The 12,469-nt window shown below is 48.8% G+C and overlaps 1 protein-coding gene across 1 annotated transcript in view; it reads left to right on the forward strand.

Annotated features, from left to right (window-relative positions):
• The first annotated feature begins 8,276 nt into the window (after positions 1 to 8,276).
• Positions 8,277 to 12,469, forward strand: part of CCSER1 (coiled-coil serine rich protein 1) — a 982,230-nt gene continuing 978,037 nt past the window's right edge. Inside the window, exon 1 of the mRNA XM_064148336.1 lies at positions 8,277 to 8,491. The gene's annotated coding sequence lies outside the window, so the exon portion shown is untranslated. The remainder of the gene's footprint in view (positions 8,492 to 12,469) is intronic.

Below are 12,469 nucleotides of genomic sequence, written 5' to 3' on the forward strand. Positions count from 1 at the left end.
TATTGAACCCCATCCCATTGGCCTCTGCCCATTTGTCCAGGCAGTCAAGGTCCTGCTGCAGAGCCCTTCTGCCCTTCAACTCAGTCACATCTGCCCCCAGCTTAGTGTCATCTGCAAACTTGCTGATGACTGACTCGATGCCCTCATCCAGATCATCTATGAAGATGTTAAAGAGGATGGGGCCCAGCACAGATCCCTGAGGGACACCACTAGTGACAGCTGCCAGCAGGATGTGGCACCATTCACCACCACTCTCTGGGTCCGTCCCTCCAGCCAGTTCCTAACCCAGCACAGAGTGTTGCCATCCAAGCCATGGGCTGACAGCTTAGCCAGCAGTTTGCTGTGGGGGACAGTGTCAAAGGCCTTGCTGAAGTCCAGATAGACCACATCCACAGGCCTCCCCACATCCACCAAGCAGTCACCTGATCATAGAAGGAGATCAGGTTAGAAAGGCAGGATCTGCCCTTCCTAAACCCATGCTGGCTGGACCTGAGATCTTTGCCATCCCTCAGGTGCGCAGTTATTGGCCCCAAGAGAACCTGTTCCATCAGTTTCCCTGGCACTGAGGTCAGGCTGACAGGTCTGTAGTTCCCAGGTTCCTCCATCCCACCCTTCTTGTGGATGGGGACCACGTTGGCAGTTTCCAGTCTCCTGGGACCTCACCGGTGAGCCAGGACTGCTGGAAAATGATGGAGAGTGGCTTGGCCAGCTCAGCTGCCAGCTCTCTCAGCACCCTGGGATGGATCCCATCTGGTCCCATGGACTTGTGGGTGTCCAGATGACTCAGCAGGTCCTGAACTAATTCTTCATGAATTTCCAGGGGAACACACTGCTCCCCGACCCCATCCCCCAGTTCAAGAGGCCACTTGCCTCCTCCTCCTTCCTTACTGTTGAAAACTGAGGCGAAGAAGGCATTCAGGACCTCAGCCTTTTCTACATCATCAGTTATAGTGTTCCCCTCCTGGTCCAGTAAGCAGTGGAGGCTCTTCTTGCCCTTCCTTTTAGCATTGATAAATTTATAAAAGTGCTTTTTGTTAACTTTCACGGACGTGGCAGCCTAAGTTCTAGCTGAGCCTTAGCCTCTCTAATTTTTCTCCTACATAGTCTGGCTACCTCCTTAAACACATCAGGAGAAGCCTTCCCCTCCTTCCAGAGGTGATACACCCTCTTTTTCTCCCCCAATTCCTTCAGGACCTCTTTGCTCATCCAGGCTGGTCACCTCCCCCTGCGGCTCATCTTTCGGCACGTGGGAACTGCCAGCTCCTGTGCCTTCAAGAGCTCCTGTTTAAAGTAGGTCCAACCATCCTGGACCCCTTTGTCCTCAAGGACTGCTGCCCAGGGGACATTGGAAATAAGTTCCTTGAGCAAATTGAAGTTTGCCCTCCTAAAGTCCAAGGTGTAGGTTTTGTTGAAGTGCCTCCCTACCTCCCTGTATATTGAAAACTCCACTAACTCGTGATCACTACACCCCAGGCAGCCTCCCACTATCACATCTCCTACCAGCCCTTCTCTGTTGGACAGCAGCAGGTCAAGCTGAGCTTGACCCCTAGTAGGCTCGCTTAACAGTTGGGTCATGAAGCTGTCCTCCATGCACTCCAGAAATCTCCTGGACTGCCTCCTCTCTGCTGAATTAAGTTCCCAGCAGATATCTGGCAGGTTAAAGTCACCCACAAGGACAAGATCTGAAGATCTTGAGACAGCCTCCAACTGTTTGTAAAATATCTCATCTGTTTCCTCATCCTGGTTGGGTGGTCTGTAACAGACTCCAACCAGGATGTCAGATTTATTAGTCCTACCTCTGATTTTAACCCACAAGGTCTCTACCCCTTCATCCCTCACCTCAAGCTCAATGGCATGGAGTGACTCCCTAATATACAGGGCCACCCCTCCTCCTCTTCTCCCTTGCCTATCTCTCCTGAAAAGGTTATATCCCTCCAGTGTAACAGCCCAGTCATGCCTGTCGTCCCAAGTTTCTGAAATGGCAACTACATCGTAGTCCCCCTGGTGGACCAGGACTTCCAATTCCTCCTGTTTGTTACCCAAGCTGTGTGCATTGGTGTAGATACACTTCAGCTGGGCTCTCGATTCAATTGTCCTTAGTTACCTTCCATCTCTGTCCTTTGAGGCTGGCATGACTGCAGCAGGGTATGGATAACAGCAGCAGGTTCAACTCAACCCATGACAGTTAGGAATGTATTTTTTTAATCACCCAGACAGTTTTGCCAGTGAAACACTGAAATACATTTATGGCTATATAAAACCACATTGTCTAGCTATGACATATCTCTATGGAAATGTAAGCAAACTATACCATTAAGTTAATTTTAACTTTTAACCATTTTGATTATACTGATAACAGTAAAGCATAAAGTTTGCATTATGATGGTGCTTAAAATTGAACTAGCTAAAAAATACGTATTCATAAGCTGTCTTGTTAAAAGGGAAAGCCTTTTGCAGCCCTTCTGTGGTGAGTTACACATTTGCTGGCATGACAATTCCCAGCAACAAACAATGACACTGTGTTAACTGTTTGAAAAGAAACAGTAAAACCAAAGCAGATGAACCAAGATGTTTTAACAGGCCCATCCAGGGGAAAAGCAAGATTATGGGGACTGGCCATTTTTTAAATGCCACAGTAGAGAATTTTCATCACAGGTAAATTCATGTCAGTTTCACTATGGAGACAAATTAGTTTATTAAATTGAACAAAAAAAAATGGGGAATGTATGGAGCATGAACAGAAGTTTTATATTTCTGGTTGTAGTTTTTCTGTCTGGCCTCAGTAGTGAGCTCTGCAAGTGAGTGTGCAGGCAGGGGAGTCCGAGCCATCGGAGAGTCTGAGCTACGCAGGGGAGTCTGAGCCATCGGAGAGTCTGAGCTACGCAGGGGAGTCCGAGCCATCGGAGAGTCTGAGCTACGCAGGGGAGTCCGAGCCATCGGAGAGTCTGAGCTACGCAGGGGAGTCCGAGCCATCGGAGAGTCTGAGCTACGCAGGGGACTCCGAGCCATCGGAGAGTCTGAGCTACGCAGGGGAGTCCGAGCCATCGGAGAGTCTGAGCTACGCAGGGGAGTCCGAGCCATCGGAGAGTCTGAGCTACGTAGGGGAGTCCGAGCCATCGGGAGAGTCTGAGCTACGCAGGGGAGTCCGAGCCATCGGAGAGTCTGAGCTACGCAGGGGAGTCCGAGCCATCGGGAGAGTCTGAGCTACGCAGGGGAGTCTGAGCCATCGGGAGAGTCTGAGCTACACAGGGGAGTCCGAGCCATCGGGAGAGTCTGAGCTATGCAGGGGAGTCCGAGCCATCGGAGAGTCTGAGCTACGCAGGGGAGTCCGAGCCATCGGAGAGTCTGAGCTACGCAGGGGAGTCCGAGCCATCGGGAGAGTCTGAGCTACGCAGGGGAGTCTGAGCCATCGGGAGAGTCTGAGCTACGCAGGGGAGTCCGAGCCATCGGAGAGTCTGAGCTACGCAGGGGAGTCCGAGCCATCGGAGAGTCTGAGCTACGCAGGGGAGTCTGAGCCATCGGGAGAGTCTGAGCACGTTGTTTACCTGTGTACCCCCATTTATTGAAGGTGGGCCGAGATTAATGGCCCCTTGGCCACTAGAATGACCAATCAGGTTGGCAGTCAGCCAAACAATGCCATAGTAGGCAAAAGCCACAGGCCTGGACTTTCCAGATATGGTGAATCACATTGGCTAGCACCCGGCAAGCACGAGCTGGGCATGTGGGGCTTACACAACATGTTTACAAACACCTTACACAACACAGACCCTGAGCAGGCCAGACTTTATGGCACCAGCCTATTTGGCCTATTGTGCCCCTTTTATGCTTGTTACGTGTTTGCCTCTGGTTTGGGCAGGAAAACATGTTTGGGCAGGAAAACATGTTTGTGCAGGAAAACATGTCCAGGCAAAAGGAAAGGCATCAATAAGCCTATTTTCAGGCCTACAGGCCCTCCACAACAGTGCATTGCACGTACATGGCACTGTACAGCAAGTGGAAGGTCATTTGATTAATCCTTGACCCACAAGCGTGAGTGGATATGATTCCACGCAATATAAAACCAATACATATTGATTACTATGACAGTGCTCTACTGAACAAATACCTCTATTCTTAGGAAACAGTTAAGTACAGAAGGCCACCTTTGCTCTCTCCTGTGGTGGTAAGATAAATCAGGATCTGATCAGAATTCTTCATGGCTGATGTGGTGTTGCAACAACCCCAACACCAGCCTGGCCCAACTAATGTTGTTAGAGAAAAACATTTAGTGAAGTCCATACAGTAATGCATCCCTAGACCTCCAAGGGTGCTCCAGGACAGCCCAGCATCAAGGTTAGGTTACTCTTCTAGGCAGTGTTTGATGGTTGTGAGTCTCTGCTTGGCATACTTAGCTGTCTTCTGAGAATTGGTTCTCTGAGGCTTAGGAAATGCTCCTACAAAACTGAGGTAAATCTGTTTTACCCCATATATCTGTCAGATGGGCAGCCCCCAACTCCATGAAGTTATGGTTAATCTTGCAGACAACCACTGAATGTCCAGCCTGTTGAAAAAGGCAGACTAGCACTGAACTTCTATGGGCTAGAAATTTGCCTCAGGAATACAGCTGTGCCTGTTTGACAAGGGGCTGAGGCCTTTAAGGTTATATGGTGATGCATGCTCAACCTTCACAGACAGAGCTGGTGAACCTCATTTGATCTCACACGCCTCAGCTACCCCTGTGCCTGATCCACACTGACATACAGTGAAAAAAAACCAACAAAGTGATACAGTTGTGGGAAAAACTCCACATCCCTCTTATTTATTAGAAAGGAGGCAACATGAAGCATGGAGGATCATGTGAAATCACTGGTCAGGCAAAAAGGAATGAACATTGAGAGGGTACGGAAAAAGTAGGAAGATGGTGCAAGGGAACAAGACCTGTCAGTTGTAGTGACTTTAAGGGCACTTGTTGAACATATCTCGCTAATTCACATGTTGCTAAAGCTGGAGTTTCCTCTTGAGGTTTTGTTGTGTTAGCAAAACACAGAAGATTTTCACACAGGATCACAGGACTTTAGGCGTTGAAAGGGACCTGTGGAGACCATCGCATCCGACCCTCCTGGCCAGAGCAGGACCAGAGAATCTGGTGTACAGGTCATGCAGGAACACACACAGATAGGTCTTGAAATTCTCCAGAGAAGGAGACTCCACAACCTCTCTGGGAAGCTTGGTCCACTGCTCTGTGACCCTTACAGTGAAGAAGTTCCTCCTCACATTTAGAACTTCCTGTGCTGCAGTTATTTTGGTGAAAGACTCTGCTGAGAGGCTTTCTCCTCATCAGCAAGGCTGTACTGGTAGGAATCTGATGGCAGAAGAGAACTGGGTTATGTGTGCTAGGGCAGGTCCAAAGTGTGGTGGTCTCTTTCCATAGCTCCCATAGCTATCAGCTGGTGTCTCAATTAGCACTTAGTTCAAAACAGATATTGCTTGATGTTTAAGCTTATTCTGGTGTTTGGGGCTTTTTTCTCCCAGTTGTCATAGATTGAGTTGAAGCTGCTGCTGTATTTATACCCTGCTGCATCCATGCCAGCTTCAAAAACTGAAAGTGCTAACTGGCAAAGTCTGATAGGGCTGAAGAGGTAGAACTTGTCTGTATTTCTGGTGTGACACAGGGATTTCCACTCCTGCATCCACTGGAAGCTGAGCACTGGAATGAAGCCAGTTTGCTTTCACTTGGAGAGGTGGAAGGAGTCACTGGACTCAACTGCCCCACTTGAATGCCCCAGGGGTGGAAATACAGCCCCACCATTGGGACTGACCATGGACTGATCAAGACTATACTGGAACAGACTGGAGCTCCAGAGCATCTGCAATTTAGTGTTGGAATAGCTGCCATTGTTCTGTACAATCTCTAGCAGCTGGCCGTTGCTTGTCTGCTTGTGTCACTGGGCTGATCGAAGCTTTGTCAGCATCACTTGTGAGTAAGTCTGGAAGCACTGCTTAATCATAGGGGCTCATCTTTCAGGGCAATGGCAGGCATGAGAGCTTATAGAAATGTGCCAGGGAGTCAGAGATAACCATTAGAAGGCTTTGTGAATCTACTGAATACAAGGAAGAAAGAGAAGAGAGAGAGAGTTTGACAATCATATAAAGTTCTTAGGAGTACCCTGATTCAGCAGAACTGACTGCTTCTAACTTCCAGGCTGTCTCAGCTTAATAAAGTGGCTAAGCAGGGCCATAATTTTGTTTACCATAAGCACCCTAGTCTTCACTGAGGCAACTCGTGCCTGTGGAGATGAGGAGTACACATTTAAACACCTTGCTAAGCTGGGAGCTATCTCTCAGTAAAACGATCATGTCACAATATACTAGTCTGACTTGCCAGGTGCTGAAGGTAGGTACTTTCAATAACAAATATCTACTCTTGACACAGTCTCACATGAGAGGTTTTTTCCTTTTCAATGTAGATGTCAGGCTACTAAAATTCCGTTTCTTTTCATGTAGCATTGTTGTGGTTCTACTGTGTGCTGTGTACCCCAAGACTTCCTGTGACTGCAGAACAATTTATCTGGTTTAGGTTTATTACCTGTCCCAAGAACAAAAAGAAACACCTTTATGTTTGGATATGATGTTTCACAGAACACTCTTGTGGCATGTTGAACAGATTGGTAGCGGTAGATTTTGTTTGAAAGTTTAGCTTTTTGGAAAGACCTATTTATAAGGATTCAGTTTCCTGATACTTTCATGGCATATGTGGCACAGGCACAACTGTTTCTGTGCTGCCATACAGCTCTTCTTTAGAATTTAGGCAGGACCTTTGTGGAAATGTGTTTTACTCAAAATCCTTCACAATTCTCACTGACTTCATTCTGATCTGCATCTTTCTGCATAAGCCCTAATAGTTACTTTTTTTTTTGACTGCTCCATTTCAGGAAGAGCAATGATGTTACAGAATGAAGAGCATACTTTGTCTGCAAGTCTACAAAGTCCATGTGTTGCCCAGGGAGGTAGTTAAGTTGCCGTCTCTGGATGTGTTTAAAAGCCATATAGATCTGGTGCTTGGGGACATGATGTAGTGACAGACTTGGTGGAGTGGGTGAAATAGCTGCACTTGATGATCTTGGAGATCCTTTCCAGCCTGGATGATTCTGTGATTCTTCAGTGCATCGAATTACATGTTAATTTTTGTAATATTGGATGATGGGGCACACCTGCAACCTGTCACTCATGAATTGTCACTCTTTTTACTCAAATATATCTCTACTGAGGCAAGATAGTTTGTGTTGGTATACAAAGCAGGAAGGATCCTGTACAAATTGGCAAGAAAAACAGGATGAAAACTCAATCATATTCCTTAAGTATTATAGAATTATAGAATCAACCGGGTTTGAAGAGACCTCTAAGATCATCCAATCCAATCTATCACCCAGCCTTATCCCAATCACCTAGACCATAGCACTAAGTGCTTCATCCAGTCTTTTCTTGAACACAAGCTGCACAGAACGTGATTACTTCTCTGTTTCACCTTTTCTTTCAGACTCACGGAACTTAAATGGCATGTTTAAACGCCGGATAACCGATTGCCTGGACCAAATATCCCAGGGGAATCATTCCTACTCTTACAGTGGTGTGGACCAGGCTTGCCGTCGGCATGATAGGAGCTGCTTCTTAAACACCGTTTCCTTGTTCCCTCCCTAGGATCGGCGATGCTCTGGGACGGCGATAAGGCAGCTGGAAAATAATTACAAAACACCTAACTGAAAAGAGGATGAGAAAATGAAATCAGACAACTCCAGCGCCCTACGGGAAAAGCCGGAAAAAAATAATTCAAGTGCCTGACCAAATGGTGAGTGAGAACACACTGCAGCGTCGCCGAACTCCTCCCGGGGAGACCCCGCACGGCCCGTTCGCCTCCCACCTGCGGAAGCTGCTCCGCTTGGTTCGGGCCACCCCCGCGCTGGCTCTGAGCCCGATGGGGTGCGGTGCCTTACCGGTCTCGTAGCGGCAGCGGGCAGCGCCGGCAGGTGGCAACGCAGCGGCGGAGGACACGCGTGGCCAGGAATGGACACTAGGGAGCCCGGCACCCCCGGAGACACGCTGCACACGCACAAAACATGCCCTCGCATCACGCCACACGTACGGACGCGCTCCTCATGGACGGACAGATGGATAAGCAGAGACCGTCCCGCAGCACGCCACGCACCGGCTCTGCGCGGAAGCACCGCCCCTGCCCGCCCCCGCCCGCCGCCAATCCGCCCGCTGCGCGCATACACACATACGCGCCCGTCTGCAGCGTGACTGACTGACACGGGCTGCCGGACAGACAGACGGACCGGGCTGCCGCCGCCGCGCCGCACGGATTATTCACCCCACGTCGCGGGGACGCAGGAGACCATCCGGTCAGCCACCCAGCGCGGCAGCTGGGCGGTGGCGGCGCCGCGGGGGGCCGAGAGGATCCGCAGCCCTCGGCGGCGGACGGAGAGCGCCCTGGGTGCTGGAGGAGCCCGGCCAGGTAACGCGTCGTCACCCCGCGGGCGGTACTGCCGGGATCGGCTTGCCGGTGCTGCGCGAGAGGGAAGGCGGTGCAGGCCGCGGGGCGCAGCCGGATTCCCTGCGTGCGGGTACCCCGTGGTGGCTGGCAGCCGAAGGCGGAGGTTCGCGGCGGGAAGGGCCACCTTGCTTCCCAGGAGCTGAGGTGCTGCGGGAGGGCGTCGCTCCGGGGCGCGGGCTGTCCCCCTCCGCTCTCCTGGCCTCGCCTTCCCCGCCGGCGGGGAGGCGGCTCCCGGCCGCCCTGCGCCGAGCGGCGGCGCGGCTGCAGCGGTGGCGGCGGAGGATCGGGGCTGCCGGTGCCGCCGGTGCCGCAGTTGTGCGCTGATCCCCGGGAGCCGCACTTCAGTAGCGGCGGGAATTAGCGAGGGTGGCCGGATGGCGAGGGGGACGCCGACACTAACGTCTTTGTGGTGGGGCGGACAGGGGCTCGGTGCCCGCAGGTGTCACACAGGGGACAGCGCCGCCGCGGCCAGGGGGGGCTCGGCCTGCGGTGAGGCGTACCGGGCGGAGCCGGTGCCACGACCAGCTGCGCCTCCCCAGGCGTCAGCGCTGGCCTCGCTGCTGCAGGGGAAACGGAAAGATCTGCTCCTTTTTTCCCCCCCGTTTTCTCTTCCTACTCTCCCCCACGCTCCCTCTGCTTGTTAAGCAGCCTGCACTTAACCTGTGCGGATGACAGGGAGCAGTGGTTTCAGAAATGTGAGTGGGTATGGCCGGGGCACCGGCACCTCTGCTATGGGCTTGGATCTCGGGGCAGGAGCTGGAGGGTGCTGCCGGTGTTTTCCAAAATCACACAGGACGCTTAAGAAGTGGGGCAGAGGGTGATGGTAGTGCCTACAATGGAAGAGGTTTGTGAAAAATCCATTTTTCTGCTAGGTAGTTTTTGTTTTGCTTTTCTTGGCTGAAAGAGGTTATCTTCCACTTTTGGCAAGGAGTTGCCTTGCAGAGGAATAGAATAGCTTTGCTTTTTCATAGAGAGGAGACCTCCCTCTCACACATACAGTTCATGTGTCTGTCTTGTCTTTGAGTTTGACAGTACTTAAGTGTCAAAGAAAGGAACTGTGGATGCTTTATTTTCTTATTGCACAACTTTTACAGATGATGGTTAACTAGAAGGGGAAGTCAGAATCTTCTCTTATGCTTTTCTATGCCAGATACGTATTTCTATCTAGTATGTATTGCACTTGAAGTGTCAAATTCTCAGGGGACACGGAGGTGAAGATGTGAGGCAAGGTCTACTAGTTAACTTCAAACAATTCTCTTTGCTCATACTTAAGGAGAAAAAGAAACATGTTGTAAAAACTGCTGAGGAATATATAAAAGTGAAATATTAATGAACTGGAACAGCTTAGATAGCAAAGACGTTGCGCCTAATCATCCAGGAGGGATCTTGTCCTCTTCAGAGGTCCTCACTGTGTGTGTCTCTGTGGTACAAGTGCAATTGATATAAAGGACAGCAATATTTATATTTAGCTGGCTAGAAGTAGTAATGGTGCATACTTTTTTTTTTTTTTAGTTGGTGATGGTCTCTGCAGTGGCTTGCTTTAGCTGTCATTTTTGAGCCTAGTAAGACTGAGAATTATTGTAGAAGCAGTGAAAAATATGTCAAGAATGTTTTCTTAAAAATGGAAATAAGAAGGACTGATTCAGACTTGGAACAACTAGTAGTATAAAGTCCTCTTAGAGGTATAATGATAATTCTTTTCACCTTGAAGTTGTTATTCATTGCTACCATCCCAAACAGAGAGCAACCTCCCCTGAAGTGGTAGCACTGTCTAAGGAGAAGGTAACACATGGCTGTCCGGGATCATTTGAAAGTACGTCATACAATCAGGACCTCTTTTGCAGACCCCTTTACCCCTTGGAATCCCTGTCAGTCAACAACTTTCCCAGTTTGGTTTGAAGAGATTCTAAGTGCAGCTTCTGCAGTAGATTGGTGAGGGAATTTAGTTCAGTGGGAAACTAGTCTGTCAGTCCACAGGGTGAGGATCTGTAGTCCCTGATATGGCTTTCTGGAATAGCTGGTGCATATTTGCTTAAGCAAAGGCTGGCCTTCTGTAATGCCAGGTGCAGGCCTGGTTTGAGGGGACAGGCATGGGGAGCTGTGCTAGGAGAGCCCTGAAGCAGTACTTTGGGTATGAACCATGCTGGGGTGACACCGCATTCTGTGTCTTAGAGAAGATGGTGAAAAAAAATCTCACATCCTCAGGTCTAAGCATGTGGCTGTGTGCAAAAGCACATCTCATGCTGCATGAGCTTCATGTGATTGAATTTCTCCTTGATTCAAATCTAATGCCTCACATAAGTCTTTGTAGTTAATAACTGGATGTTGGAAAACTTAAATTTGGCAATGTTTTTGTTTGGTGCTCTTTCATAAATTCCAAGAGAGGTGTAGAAATGTTGCTCCTTCTGGACAAACTCCAGCTCCTCTGAGGAGGTTTGCAGAAGATACTATGGCTTTGTTGATTAGCCTTCCTGGAGTATTTGGAAGATTAGAATTGCTTAAGGTCAAAGTATGACTTTTATGTGTTGTTGTGAATTGTATGGATAAAAAACACCAAGAGAAGTATTTTGTCAAAATAAACTTAGTGGTAGATTTTGAAAACCATTTAAACCTGCATATTCTGTGAGTATAAGTTCCTGGATAGTGTCCTGGAGTCCAGTATACCCCAAAGTCCCTCTCCCTCTGTGGTTTGAATGGGAGAGGAAAAGGTGCGAAATGTTTCCCTCCCTGCCCTGCAGGCATGAAGGGGGGGAGCAAAGGGCCCTTCTGGCACGAGGGGTGCCCGGTGCAGATGCTGCTCTGGAATCTGATTGGTTGTGGTCTTCGCGCCTAGGAAGTGGTAACTCGACTCTGTCTAGGAAGGGTATAAATATTGGGGTACTTCCCGCCTTGGGGTTCATGCCTTAGAGTTCTCCCCCGCCTGGATAGTGCCTGCAGAAAGAGTTCCCTGGCACTCCGAAGGACAAGCTCCTGAGGGACAGGACCGTCCCTGCTTTGGACGGCTTCCCACCATAAGCATGCCCTTTATGCAGCTTGATAGGCCTTAACGAGCCTCCAACGGCTTTTGAAAGAGAGCAAGCGGACAAGGACAAGCCTCTGGACCACCCTTTCTCTCAGCCAGCCCGACTCACCTGTCGGCTCAGCCTGATTAATAGTGGGGAATGCTATGTTTAGTAGCTTAGCCTTTTCCAACTTCTGACTTCCAAAATAGTCAAATTTACCTACGGTATCCTTGTAAGATCTTCTTAAGCAAACTGAAACTGCTAATTAAAACTAAATTAACTTCTGTATATAGTTTTGGGGCAGGTTTTTGGGAAAATGAAATAATTCTATTTTTATATATATTCCTGACTTGGCCACATTAATTCCCTGCCTCCACAGCAGATAGTTTTCACTGTGCTTCTAGGGATGCCCTGATGTTAGGAGACTGTGTATTCACCAGGTGTTTTACACACTTCTAGGTAAGGTATGTAGTGAAAGCTGCTCAGTTGTTCTTCTGAGGTTGGTTAATACGAGCAAAGTGTTAGTGTGTCAGTGAAAGTATTAATTGAAACTGGTCAGACACTTCAAGTCAAATAAATAAGCAGTGCATACTTTATTTTTGGAATAACTCCTAGGTTGTTAGGGGAGAAGAACTAAATTATGTCCTCTGTCTTGCAGCAGTTACTGCTTATTATATGATTCAGTGCCTCAGCTCTTCCGCTTGTAAGTAGTTTTTGCTGCAGTTATAGGGGCTTATCACAAGGAGGGAAACAAAAAGAAATGTATAAATAATAATGGCAAGTAGGGGCTGGGTTTGTTTCCTGAGACAGTAATATGCAGCTTCATCAGATTTTTCGCTAATTATTGTCTTTATTTGACAGTTTTCTGCAGCGATAGTAAACAAGTTTAGACTGATAAATATGCATTGGTATTAGACCAGTTAGTAAATGCAGTGGC

The sequence above is a fragment of the Pogoniulus pusillus genome, chromosome 9, assembly GCF_015220805.1.
Source record: "Pogoniulus pusillus isolate bPogPus1 chromosome 9, bPogPus1.pri, whole genome shotgun sequence".
Taxonomy (NCBI): domain Eukaryota; kingdom Metazoa; phylum Chordata; class Aves; order Piciformes; family Lybiidae; genus Pogoniulus; species Pogoniulus pusillus.